Consider the following 14,497-nt stretch of genomic DNA (forward strand, 5'->3'; position numbering starts at 1 on the left):
GAAATATTAGCCAAATACAGCTTTGGGAATTATTTCCCGACAAACACATTTTAAGGATCTGAAGCACAAAAATCTATTATATGCTTCTCTATGCAGTTGATCATGCATTCCTTCAGGCAGGCAAATCCTATTGACTAAACAAGATTTATGTGCAGAGAGCAACAATGGGATCAAACCTGAGGTACCAGTCAGTTAATATAGAGCAGGGTAGGAAGCAATTTTTCTGTCTTTGCAAAAATGCTTGCAGTTTGAAGAATGGTATCTGTGTGTATAGAGACGAACTTGAAAACAACATTAATTGTGAAAAAATAGAGAGAGAAAGAAAGTAAGAAAGAAGGACAGAAAGAAAGAAAGACAAAGACTATCTCCCAGGTAAGTCTGCTGGTTAGAAGATCAGAAAGGAACAGACTGAAAGATAAGTCCTAGTATGTTCTACCAAACATTCACTCAATTGTATGTAAAGTAAAATCCAAAAGATTTCCGAAAGATTTCAAGATATCAACACTTGAGTGGTTCAGACACTATCTCAAGGGCAGATAGCTGGAGTTCAGGTTCCTCTTGAACCCTCTTTACAAACTGGTGCAAACAAAAAATGTAGACAGAGGAAACCAAGTGGTTCTGCACGTTGCTACTTTACAGCACCTAGACCACACAAGTTCACCTACTTGTATTACAAATGCAAGATGCAGTGCCTGGTATCTCTTTTCCACTGAACTAATGATGCTTTGGAATAGCTGACGGTGTCTCTGTGCCCCTTATTTCCATTCTTCTTCAGTTTGACAAATTCTGCCTTCACCCAAATGTCTTTTCTGAGAAAATTGATATCTAGTTTGCTTCAAGAAAAAGAAGAAAAGTTTGATGAAACTGCCTTTTATCAAAGAAAAGGCAATTTCTTAGAAATGTCCCAAACAGCCCTGGGTAAGACTTTGTTTTCTTTCTTTAGAGAGACCTACCTTACCTTAAAACTGTACACTCTATAGAAATACTCTGCTAGCCAGCTCTTCTTTCAGGCACGTAATCTCTCCATGTCCAATGGTAGCTACTCCTGTACACATAGCTAAGTCGTAGAGTTACATTTTGGTGAATTCCATAGTTATGAGACCACCTCCCTGCGAAAAGGGACTGCCGTCACCAACATAATGTATTTTGTACTAAATATGTAGTGTTAAAAATTAAAGCTGCTCTGCAACTGTACTTAATGTAAGATGGAAATAACAAATTTATAAAGGCTACTGTGTAAGAACCTGATTCTAGCCCATAGGATGCTTGATTATTTGCTTCAATTATTGTAGTGTTCATTTCCTATTTTTCCAGTAGCATCTAGAAGCTGTAAGCTGGGTCAACAGTCTCTTCAGTTAAATATTGTTTGTACAGGTAGGTCCTTCTAGAAATACTGCAAGCATTGATGTTACTGTGGTTAATGCACTGCCATTTATCAGCTAAACTACACACACTGGTCTTTTGCATGCTCTTATACCAATGCAAAAACAAGGTAAAACAAGTTAACTGAAAACATCTTAATTTCAATGAACATATTTTATTTCATACATGCAACAGATATAGAGCCTGAATATGGGTACACGGTGTCCTTGAAGAGCTGAATGGAAAAAGCCTTGGGCAATCTGGTCTGGTCCCTCAGTTGACCTTGCTCTGAGCAGTAGGTTGGGTCAGAGATCTCCTGAGGTCTCCTCCAACCTGGGTGATTTTACAGGCAGTGACTGCTGTTGAGAGAACAGTCTATAACTCATTGGTAAAACAGCTACAGGTGGTTGTTTACCCATACCTTGACTTTATTTGGGGGGCAATTTTATTATGCATTACTGAAAACTGATACAAATTGACTGTCTCAAGAGTGAAAGTTTCCCAGACACTTCAACAGGTTGACTAATTCAGCTAAACTTATTTGCATTACAGTCAATCATTTTCAGATTACTGTTATATTTCCCTCTGTTCCCCCTTTGGCCATCCCATGATGCAGACAGGGCACAACTTCTGTGTGTCCCAAAATCATTTTCACTGACCCACTAAATCTAATCACATGCAACGATGAGACATGGCCACAACAGGATATAATCCACTAGCCAAGTGATTTTTTTGAAAAGAGAGCTTTTCAAAATGTTTGTGAGAGCAGTCCCATTGAGACTATTCTGGCACGCTTACAGTATCTGGGAAGCTTTTGTTTTCTGCCCATGATGTGATAAATATCAGTGCATCCACCTGAACATTCTTGAACAAAACTCAGTTACAGATATCTCAGCAACAAACTGGTCAGCCTTTTATTTGCATAAATGTTCAAAATACTTTTCTCCTGCTTGTCCCACTCTGTTGCACAATGCTACAATTAATTATGCTTTTATCAAAGTGCTCCAGTGAAACTGCTTTAGAAATAAATGCATGCGGTCATTGCCTTCATTTATTCTGTGTATATCTTGGAGCCATTTTTCTGGGGCAAAAATCGGATTAGTTACCTTGTAGTTCTGAAATGGGGCATTATGTTTATATGCATTTTCAGAGCAATGTTAAGCTGACATTTTCTGAGCCTGTGACAGTTGGAAAAAAATGGAGAAAATGGGAGCATCTGCCCCTTGGAAGATAGAACATGATTAAGCAAAAGCAGTTTAGTACTATATTGCAATCTGATATAATAATGTCCCACCACTGACCTGGTGAACCTGCCACAGAACAGCATCTAATACAATATTCGTTTCTTTCAGCATAAGAAATGTTAAACAAATGGACACACTGATAGCCAGCAAAATTGTACCAACCACTTGAGCATGGCAAATGGGCAAAGTAATTACGCTACACACACTGCACAAAAGAAAAAGGATTACACAAAAAATAAACATGCCCTTTGAAAATCATTCAGGAGTTATTCCACAAGTACCAAAACAAAATTAAACTCGCTGAGATTAGATCTGAGTACCCTTAAATACAGAGCATCTTTGACAAAAATGAGCCAGTGGACCATGAAACTCTCTCTCAGGGAGAGGCTATTCAACAGAAGTCTCCCACAGTCCTTAAAACTCTGGAGAGCTCTGGTTCCCACCTGTGAGGTTTGCAGCAGAGCTGAAGCAAGACGACGTTAGAGGTGTCACGTGCGCCGTTGGGGGCAGAGGAGGTGTTGGACGCTTGATGCAGCAGTAGAGATGCCCAAGCCTGGATGTCCATGCTCTGGCTGCTGTTATTCAGCAGCACCAAGGGTCCCAGAGCACCAGCTTCTGCCTCTTCCAGTCCTTGTTTTCTCGCATTTGGCACCTTTTTGGTCTCGCAAGTCACCTCAGTCTCGTGCAAGTTCCCTGCCGTTGAGGGGAAGGGAGGACCACAGAGAAATGACTGTGCCCACCGATCCAGTTCTTTGGCAGCACTAAACTTAACACATTTCTTGTCTGTTTGTCTTCAGCGCTGCTTCATGAATGCTGGGCTAGTCCATGGTTTCTGCAGTATTACAGACTTGTAAGGAGACAGAGCAAACCTGCTGCTGTGAAGGATTACTCCCTGTATAAATTCCTGAGCTAGATACATACGCCAGGTCCTTGCATTAAGAATGTAAAATATTTAACCTGTCCTTGCAGAAAAGGAGTCTACTGGAACAGCTTCCCTTTCTTTGAAAAATATGATCGGAGTTCACTGCTGTCTTTTAAAACTGCACCATGGCCCTACTCACCTTTCACGTTGTTTAGGGGTGGCTGAAGAACTCAACATGAAAGAGGAAGACTTAGTTCCCTGCCCCTTTCATTCGGAAAGGGTTTCAGCCCACATCTCTCACCTCACAGAACAGAAGTTTAATCTTTTTCAACTTTGGGCTAGTCTGGGTATTTTGTACTTCACTTCTTGATGCTACTACTCAGTACATGTGTACAGGAGAAAAAAATGGCATAAACGTGTCTCTCTCTAGCATGGTGCTTAATTTGGTATGGGAAGGTCTGGTTTGCAGTTGCTTCCTGGGACAGTTTCTGTAACTTAACAGTCATCATATAACATGTTTAAACCCTCCAGATAAAATGGAGAGAACCCAGAATTATCTTTTTCTCTGATCTGTCAGCAAAAATTTGCAGTCACCTCTTATTACATGATTATCTTTCCTGGCCCCCTGACTTCTGCATTCTTGGCTGCAAAGAGTAGCAGCTTCAAAACAGCATGATGGCAAGTACTTCACCTCTAATATTCCTGCATGACCCCGTACATGATCCATAGATGTGAGCTGTTGATTACTGTCTTCTTCTGCAAAGTGGAACAGATGAGAATGAAAGCTCTCTGGCTGAGGATGGATTTTAGCTCAGGACCCACACCTCTTGGATGAATGCACTGTTCACTAAGTTACTATATTTTAAGGCAAAGAGCAAAATTATGTCTATGCTTGGGTATCCTATGAAGGTGGTCCTCAATATTCCTTGACTCTATTCCAGCTTGAGTCAGAGACAGATGTTAAAATTCTTGATAGAGGACAGGGGGATCTGTATGAGGACAGGCATATTTGAGATGCTTTTAGGCAGAGTTGAAAAAAGAGCTGGGGATTCTATGGATCATAATTTGTGAGCTATATTCTTTAATTTTACACAAATTCTACTCTGAGTTTCTGTCCTTTATTGGGACTTGCCATCCACCACCTACCCCAGGAGTATCATCACCGGGGTGTCCCAGCTCTTGTGCCAGTCGCTGCATATTGGATGTGGGTTTTGCCAAAAGGCAGCAGTGACCAATTAGTTGAAATGCCCAAAGTGGAAAGGATTTCAGTGATGTTCCTGTGATTCTTTTCTCCTTTGTATATCTGTGCACATATAAGACTCGCAGATTTTCTTTTTGTCTGCAAGTCATATCAAGCTCCAACTAATGCTTCTGACTTTAAATACCTGTAAGACAGAGTATTTTCTTTTGCCTATTATATTCTGTCAACTGCTTTAGGGGCTTTATTATTTCTCCTTGAATACTCTTGTTCTCTCACTGTATATACCCCAGGACTATTAAAAATTAGTAATTCAGAACTGTTGTTTTTATTTGGATAATCTTAGTATCGTACAAGCATCAGATTTTGTCTGACCTCAGTTGCTCCCATTCCTGCATTACATAAACTGGCAGCTCAGACTTCTGATGAGGCTTTGTAATGCGAAAAATGTGTCAGAACTTACATATTACACTTGTTTGACATATCTAAGTGTAACAGGTAAAACCACAGGGAAATTATTTTCCTGAAAATTGAAATTGTTTCCATTTTGTTGTGTGGAATAAATGCATACTTTTTTTTTTTTCTCACATCCTTATTTGTTTGCAGTGCCATGTATTTTGCTGTAATAAATTAGCCTTTTATTTGCACAAAAAAAATAATCCACATTGCAAAAGTCAATAATTTCAAAGGGCATTTTTTTTCTCAGAAGAGTTTTTTTAAACCAACCATTTATCAACAAAGATGTTATATCCACAAGGAAATATAAAAGAATACAAACCAAGTCTGGTTTAAAGCTTTTGGAATATCTAAGCTTGTCTTGCTTTAAAATTCTGAAACATCACTTTTTGGAAGGGAGAGTCAGTCCATTCTCTTTTTTTTTTTTTTCCCCCCCCTATGCTTTATTTCTTTTGGGTTTGGTCTTATTTTTCAGGGAGGGCTCATCATGCTGGGCAGCTGCAGATAACAAGCTATGGACACTGGGCAGGCTCAGGGGAACCTGAGAAAAAAAGGCAATTCTTGAAGTGTGTGAGGTTTTGCCCTGGCATTTTTTTTTTTTTTTTTTTTTTTTTTTTTTTTTTTTTTTGTGGGGAAATGCTTTCAGATGAAAAAAAACAACTAGCAATGATCCAGGAACATGTAGCTGTGTCCCTCTGGAAACTGGGAACTGCTGATTGCTACAAATCTGTTTAAGGCTGGAAAATCTGCAGCTGGCAGAGCCAGTGCTGAGGCTTACAGTCCTGCCCTGAGGCTTTCCATCTACTGAGGGAAGGAGGCGAAGTTTAAGCAGGCGAGCACGTGCAGGTGTCGTTCAGCCCCTCTTCCACACAGCCAGGAGTGCTTTATTCTGGAAATCAATCCCCTAAAATCAGCCACAAAATATACGTAGTGACGGGAATGAGGGCAGCTAAATCTGGCCTGAAGAGAAGCAGCAAAAATTACATATTGCGCCTGAAGGAAGCTTGACACTATGTAAAGACAAACGGCAAATAAATCAACGTAAACTCAAATTCATTTGCGCAACTGCATGAAACCCCATTTTTCATGACGCGAATCATCGCTTCCCATTCTCCACCTCTCCCAGCACTCAAAGGTTAAGTAGGGTGGAGGTTTTGATGGAGATTAACAACTTTCAGCTGCTGGTGGGTGACTTGCAGCCAAGTTCGCCCCTCGGCTCCCCCGAGGAGCTGATGTAAGGCTACACTGAAGAGAGGATAAGGCAAGAAAATGTGACCGACCGCAGGACGTTAATGGGAGCTGCTGCCATCACAAGTGCTCGAGACGGTGCACCTTTCTGAGGTTGTCGTTATTGGTGACTCCGAGACTTTGGTGAGAAAAAGCACTTTGTTTTAAATTATTGCGCTTGCTCTGAGTACAAAATGCCTTTGAGTTTAAATGAATCAAAGGCAAAGAATACTGCTTATCCTAGATTTGGAAATTTCAATCCTTCAGAGAGATGAAAAAGCCCTAATGCTTAATGACTCTGTGCACTTCCAGTAATTACTAAAGAATGAAGTCTGATATCAGTGGTATAGGAAAGTTGGGTTATGTAAAAATTGCATTAACTGAAGGGAGTTTTGGGGGGAGAAGGATGTGCGTTCATGGCTTCTTTTTTCATTTGATAAGTTTTACTACTGCTAATGAAAATATGTTCTCTCTTCTTTAAATAAAATAGAAAATGTGCCATTTCCCTAGAAATAGTTCAGAAAAACACTCTTCTGAGTTTAAATCAGGGAGCTTGGACTCTGGATTCTTTTTCCTGCTTTAAAATAACATCACTTCTATGTTTCCTTGACTGAATCATTAAATCTGTAAAAATCTAGAAAAAACCCTCTTGGTTCTGGATGCCATGAAACACTGACAAGGCTGCCAGTTTCCAAAGGTACTCAATGCCAACAAATTTGGTTGAAATCAGTGAAGTCTCCAGACACTCACAACACAGTAAATGCAATGGGTGTCCAAAAATTGAGGCAGTTATAATTACTGGGGATATGTGAAAATGGATTCCCATGCACGCAACTCAAGCTTGAGTAGAAGTGCAAAGGGGAAAGGACTAAATCAGAAAAGCTACCCCAACAGATGTTGACAATTTCACCTGACGAATTCAGTATCCCCCCCAGATGTTGGCAATATTGTATTTCTTTTTTTCCTTACTCCAAATATTTGGCAGTCTTGCAAGCACCTTTCAAGCACTAATTAATTCTCTTTGCATCCGCTTGATCTGAGGATCATCTCCATCTTCTGGGTGGAGAATCAAGGTTTTAAATGGTGAGACCACAAGCTAGAAATAGGAGATTTGGGCTGTCTGACATCTCTTGCTTTCCTCATGGGACCGGAACAATAGATTAACATCAGAGGGGGATTCCTTGCTGCTTCTTTATTTGTGCTTCTGTGGGTTTTTTTCTGTCTTTCTATCACTCAGTAGCGTTCAGGCATAAATTCCTCGCTCTGCCATTGCCAAGAGAGAAGCCTCTCGACACTTTGAGGTGTGAAAATGGTGAATGCTGTTTATTTGAGTGCATGGCAGGGGGCCAGGCAGGTGGGTGGGCTGGAGGCAGAAGCTGCCTAACACATGGGATAAGATGTCTTGGGAGGAAAAACTGAATCTTTCCTGTGCCAGGCTGACCCTCTTGTTTAAAGACAAAATTAAAACCAATCCTCCCCCACCCCCAACACACACAGATGCATAAAGAAATGGAGAACTTTTTCACTGCTGTTTGTTGCAAGAAAGAGAAATCCTGTAGCAGGATGGGGTTTCATTCTTTCATTGAGTTCCTCTGGCATTTAGGTCTATTCATTCCTTTCAGACACCAGGGATGCTTTTTGAAGATGCCCATGACAGACATTAGAGAGTTTATTACTTTCCCTTCATTTTCACTTTGCAAGAAGCAGTAGCAGAAGAACTTCAGAATGCCATAAAAATCTCAGTGTTCTGAATTTTTTTAAAAAAAATGTAATATAAGAAAAAAAAAAAAAGGGAAGGGGAAAAAAAAAAGGCAGGAAGCAGGTCTCCTAAGTGAGTTAAAAATTAGAAATGTCAAAGAGTGAGAGGGGGGAATGACTCACCCCAAGGTCACATAACAGCTCAGGAGCAACAGCGGTGAAAGAATGTGAAAATCCGAGTGCGTTGCCCTAGAGAGGACCCCCATCCTTCCTGGGCAGCATCGCTGGAAAGCGGCTGGGGAATGAAAGCGTCTCTCCCTGCCTGTTTCCTTGGAGATGGAGAGCAATGTCTGTAGCAGCAAGCGTGATGGAAAGTTGCCTTCTCGCAAACGGAGCCAGGTATCACCTGGCCCTCGGCTTGGTTGGATCCATGCGAGAGCAAAAACTCTGCGGTTTACAAAAGGAGCTTCTTTCAAGCGAATGCGTAGGACATGGTGATAGGAGGTGAGGTTATTTCAGAGCAGGATGTAGAAAAGCCAAAGTTAAAGCTAAATCTTCCCCCAAAGCCTGTACTTTCAAGTTGCTAGGAGAAAGGTACATTGAATATGCAGGAGATTGGAAAAGGAAGGAGTTTGCCAAGTTATGTAATTCAATTGGATGTTCTCGCTCTAACTACTGACCTGGATCAAATCTGCCGCCAACTTGCTCGTACAGAAGTCGGCAGCTGGTTCTAGTACAGGCCTGGGACATGTTATTACATTCATTGCATGCATTTTCCAGTGGAAAACTTACTAGCGAAATCGGAGAATAATATATTCTTTTACAGATTTTACATATATATATATATAGCTATACATTAGAGCTAAAAAGATTTATTTTTATGCGCCTCTATATAGTTTTGTGGCTTTTGGCATTTTGTGCAAGTATCTGTGTTTGTTATAGGGTGTTCCATGGAGGAGTTTGTGTCTTGTGATGTGCGGGGGTGACAGGAAGGGATGTGAGGCTTTGCTGGGCTTACGAATCTGTTGCCAGACCGCCCGTACTGGGGGGACTGGACTGCGAGCACAGAGAGGCTCTTCCAGGACCACTTTCTGAAGAACTCTGCTCATTAACTCCAGTGTGCTGTGGCCATATGCTCAGAAAATATGCGGCTTTTATAAAGCATTACCTGACCGATTTCCGTTGTGTGTTGGTATCACATTGCATTAAGCCATCTCAGATTTATGGCTCAAACTCAGAGTTCAGCTATGCGCAGCACCCTCCCAGTTTGCCTGACCTGTCAGTTTACTTGAGCCAGCTTTTTTACAGGCAACACCTTTTAGCCCCTTTTTTGTTTGTTTGTTTGGGGTTTTTTTCTTTATTTTTTTATTGATTTTCATTTACAAGAACAGATGTTTGTGTAGACTGCAGTCACTATTCTGGCTGGCTGGTCTACACCTAACTCTTCTCTGGTGTGAAATATTCGTGCGTTGAAATGTTGGAAGGCTGCAACTTCTCCATCCTCCCACTACCTCCACAACTCGACTTCCTTCAGTCACCTCAGCTGTAACAGTAACACTGTTCTAGCATCTTTGCATTGAAGTCAAACTTATTACTTTATACTTGCAGGCAGTCATAACAATTCCAAAGAATCATTGTTGTAGATAAAAGGGCAAATAAATTTATGACAGCCAATTAAAACACAATTAATAATTAAATGGCAATGTGAATTCTTAACATGAATAGTGGTTTTTCTAGAAAGAATGCTGGCATTTGACAGTGGAGTCTGTGGATAAGTATTAAATAACACAGCACACCAAAAGAGTGGTGTCACTCCACCAAAGTTAATGAAATATTACAGTGGAGTCTGGTCCATTTTGCTCAGCTTCCAAATGAAGTGCAGAGATTTTAAGAGAATACGTTAGATGTGAAAAAATAAGTAACATATTTATGGAGTGGTTTTAGTCTTGTGGCAGGCTCAGTCTCCAACAGAGCTGTCTCTGTTGAACCTCTGTTGGATTAAGGTTTGGCATAGAGTTGCAAAACGGTCATAAATGAAACAAAGGAGAGGCAAAAAAGAACCTGCAATACAGTTATAGTTTCCTTCCTCAAGTATTTAACTTAAGAAGGCAGATCTACATCCAAGACAGAAAGTTGCACGTGGGGTTTTGGCTATCGCAGGAGTAGAGCAGGAGACACGCTGCAGGTTATAAAGCACAGACTCCAGGAACCAAAGCTCATGTTGCCCAGAAGAGAAATGCAGATACACCTGTGGATATAGTTGAGTCTCTGCACACCAAGGCGTACGGAAGGTGTGAATAAGAGATTTGGGCAACGTCCTCTTCCTGAACTTTTCTTAGGGTAGGGAAACATCTACCAGTGGTGTATTTTTGGTTGTTTACTCTTCCCCAAAGCTTCACATTTCATATGTTCTGCTCTTGTTTCATTATTACTCTCTGTTTTTCTGCCCGTTTATTTTTTAACAGCTTCCCCTTTAAAATTTTAAAATAACTATTTCTCTGCAGGCAACCAGTATGAAAGCACAGTCTCCTACCTCAACCCACGTGGTTAGGAAGCCCGTATTTAAAATGCTTTCTCTGCCCTTACCTCCTTCCTGTACAAAAACAACCCAAACAAACAAAGGAGGCTTTCTTGGAAAGTTGGCAACAGTTTCCAGAACTCCCACTGACATTTCTTCTTTAAGATCTTCAACTTGTTTGTTTAAATGTTCGTGTCTTTAGGCCTTTCTTCCTGATTTTATTGCTGGAAAGCATGAGAACTGCTATTTGTTCCAGAAAGCAGATTTATTATTTCTCCTCTACTCCAACTATGACTTTCCTTCAATTTAAAGTAAAAAAACCAATTTACTCTTCCAAGATGCACTTTAACTCCTGTGACTTAGAGCCCTAAGCTGTGAAACAGCACATCTTTGGTGGGTTGCCGCAACTGAAAATCAAGAGTGGAAGGCACTCTATAAAATTTAGGTGACGCGTGCCACAAACAGCTGCAATCTCATCAGTTCCAGAGTACGGCCTGATGATGGGAGTCAATATGCCATAACAAAATGTTAAAAAAAAAAAAAAAGGATAAATATACATTTTGCATATTACGTGATATTAAATCTTGTCCAAATGAAGCTGGGTGGGGAATCTGCAGATAATAACAGTGATGTGGAGGATACCTGAAATTTTAAGGAGGGTTTCTCAAGCTCAGAGGCACATTTCATGAAGGGACAGGGGCTGTAGTTGTTAGCCAGCCTTGCTGGGGAGTGCATGAGCATTTTGCCCTGCTGCTGCCTCTGTCTGAAAAAGGATGTGCTGCTGTGCCAGCAGAAACCCAAAGTGACACAGGGGGTTAGCAGAGAGCAGAGTGTGCGCACAAAGGGGAAGAGAAAAGGGCACCTGCACACCCTCATGTACACAAGACTTGAAATCATTGGTCCAAATGAAAACTTGCCCAAGGAGTGTGTTTGCTTTAGTGAAAAAATTATCCCACTCAAATGCAATTTTTCTTAGTATTCCCCAAGGAAATGTCCAATATAGGATAATAACAGAATAATCCCGGAGACTCGGAGAAAGTGAGTGCCCAGGATCACCTCTTTCTATTCCATTTGAGCAGATGAGAAATTTGAATCCAGTCATCCCACACCTCGGAGCTGGGCTCTAGACACCAGACTGTCAGTGTATTCTAGGGAAGGCAAGGGGATGTTTTATATATGTAACTGAAGACACATTTGTAAAACTTCAGTTCTGTTCTGCATCAGACTGGAAAATATATTTTGACACCTGAATTTTTCACTGAACACAATTCTTGGACTTCTTGCTATTTTATTTCAGAGATCAGCATCTAAAATTGTGCAATGGTCTTTTGATTACCTACAGAGTCTTGGTTCATCTATATATGTAAAAAGGTAATTCAGGTCATTCAGTTGTAAATAGAAAGATGATTTCTGGCAGGCACTGAAATGCATGTGGGAATTTATTTATTTTCTACACTGAATGAAATTCTTCATGCTAACCATTCCTGCCTAAAACACAGTCACAGCTAGTGGCACCCGAGCATTCACCACACTGTCTTTTGAGATACATAACCATCACAACAAAGAAGAATTAGCGATAAGAAACCCTTGCTAAAAATGGGTTTGCTGATTGCATTTAAAGATTTCCAAATTCAAAGTTAAAATGTTAAAAAGCTCACGACGAATGAAATTCTGCTTTTAATGAAAGCTGAGTTGTGCACAACCACTTTGATATGAATAAGCATAAGGCCAATAATCTGAAATGTTTAAGGATCCCTATGAGTATATAGTACTACAGATTGCCATATCAAACTCTTGGAAGTTATAGTGGCTTCTTATATTCCTCATGATTTTTCTTTTCCTTGTGAAGAATTATTCTAATATAAAAAATCATCTTAAAACAACAAGCCCATTTTTTCCAGCTGTTGGCTCTGGGGCAGCCTTGGTATAGTTATACTTTTGCAAGGTATCAACGATGCTGTGAGTGTCTTCCACAGCAAGAGGGGATCAGTAAGAGTGTGAAATTGTTAGAATATGGGGATGATCAGATTGGGCATATTTGCAGGGGTGAATCAGGGAGCCATCCTGGTTTGCTAACATTTTATCTACACTTTGCACAAGAGTAAATGAATATATATTTCAAGAAAATAAGGAGAGTGTGCCAATGTATCTGCAAGTCTATATGTGCAGGTGCATTTGTGGATTTTCCTTCCATCATTTGGCATCCCCTGATTTTTTTCTGTGGGAGAATTTTTGTGTTATGATGAGTCACCTGTGCAGATCAGGATTTCTTCCTGTAACAGGGTATTTTTTGCAGTCTTGTGTTTCCCATTCTGTCTTCTAAATTCTTCTATCTCATGTCACTGGCTGCTATGGGAATGCTACAAATTCCCTGGACATTGACTGATACTGTTGTTGAAACACCTGGGAATAAAATGCCTTTTGATCAGATAAGAACATAGGTGGCTGTCCTTACTGTGGCTCTGTGGTTTGTCTTAGGATTCAGGAGTCTGACAATAGGTAGAAGTTCCATCTCCCTCTCACATAGTGTTAGCAGAGCTTACCACCAGAAGACCAGATATGACACTTGCAAAATTATGTCTCCTCTGAATTCAGCAGAAATCTAGTAACTTAAGACCAGAGCTTCATTTTCTGGAATCATTCTAAGAAAGTACTTTGAAGTCAAGATGAAAAGACAGGAATGCAAGCAGACTACAAGCCAAATGAGTAAGAAAAAATGGGAAAGGATAGTGCTTCTCCCTCGTTGTGTGTCTTTTGCAGTTGTTACCTTGAAGGGAGTACAGAGGAGAAGGAACCTCAAGCAAATTGGAAGGATGATGCCCTCCTTTCCGAGAGGGCTGTGAGGGTTATCTACAAAGCTATAGTCTGAGCTGAAACTCGTCTCCTCTCTCACTCACTTATACAAATACATAAATACACAGACACACTCACATCATGCTCATTTACAAGAGACCCTAAAGGTTTGAAAGTGCTACCATCATGTTTATTGTAACACAAAGCCACTAAACTAGAACAACAGAACTCTATACATAGGGAAATCTCAAATTTGCTAGGTGAGGCAGATGACACTGAAGACTGTAAAATTGCTTGTTCCTTATGTCCTTGCAGGATAGGTTACTTTCCCCAGTACTAATTTCCAGCTTTGCTTTTTTGCTTGCTTTGAAAAACTGTCCTCTTGGGAGCCTTCCTTCTCCCATCACCTGCAAAGGTTAATTTTGGGTCCCTTCCAAAAAGATCTTCAGAATTCCCAGAGGTCTTTCAGTCTGCCCATAAACCACAGTTTAGTCTTTCTCTGTCACAGCTCTGTCCTATTTCTCCAGCCTGTCCATGCTCGGCTGCCATCAGGAAAGGAACAGCAGCCTCTTCTCCGCTGCCCCCACTCTCAGTGTTTAAACACACTGTAAAATGTACATGTGCTAATCGAGTAAATTGTACAAGGACAAACCAAACATCTTTACCATCTGTTACAGATGTAGGTAACTGGACGTGAGGCAGTAGGAACTTAAGCAAAGTATGTGAAAAAAATACAAGTGATTCAGTCCAACTCATGACTCCAGACTCATCAGGATCTTCCCTATAAATAACTATGATGTTGTTTTCATTTCTTTTTCTGGAGTTTGACTGTACTCCCACAGGCCCGTATGCATATTTCCCACAGTGTCTCAGTGGAAAAAAGTCTGATTTTAATGTGAAGAAAACTGGTATATGCCAGCAGCCCCAGTTGCAACCAGTTCAAGCTACCCAGTAAGGAGACAGTGATGTTCCTTTCCTTGCAAGAAACAGGATTTCGCCATACCCTTTAAGATGAGGAGTGATACTTGGGTAGCGACTGAATGGGGTGAGGAAGAGAAGGACCTGTGTCTTCTCATTTTCTTTTGTCTATGCAATTTCACTAGAAAAAAAATTGTATTCGACTTTTGTTTATTTGCCTT

The 14,497-nt window shown here is 40.6% G+C and overlaps 1 protein-coding gene across 1 annotated transcript in view; it reads left to right on the forward strand.

Moving 5' to 3' along the window:
- The first annotated feature begins 6,369 nt into the window (after window positions 1-6,369).
- Window positions 6,370-14,497, forward strand: part of CTNNA2 (catenin alpha 2) — a 559,270-nt gene continuing 551,142 nt past the window's right edge. The window contains exon 1 of the mRNA XM_075047974.1: window positions 6,370-6,493. The gene's annotated coding sequence lies outside the window, so the exon portion shown is untranslated. The remainder of the gene's footprint in view (window positions 6,494-14,497) is intronic.

This window comes from Buteo buteo, chromosome 1 (assembly GCF_964188355.1).
Source record: "Buteo buteo chromosome 1, bButBut1.hap1.1, whole genome shotgun sequence".
Classification (NCBI taxonomy): Eukaryota; Metazoa; Chordata; class Aves; order Accipitriformes; family Accipitridae; genus Buteo; species Buteo buteo.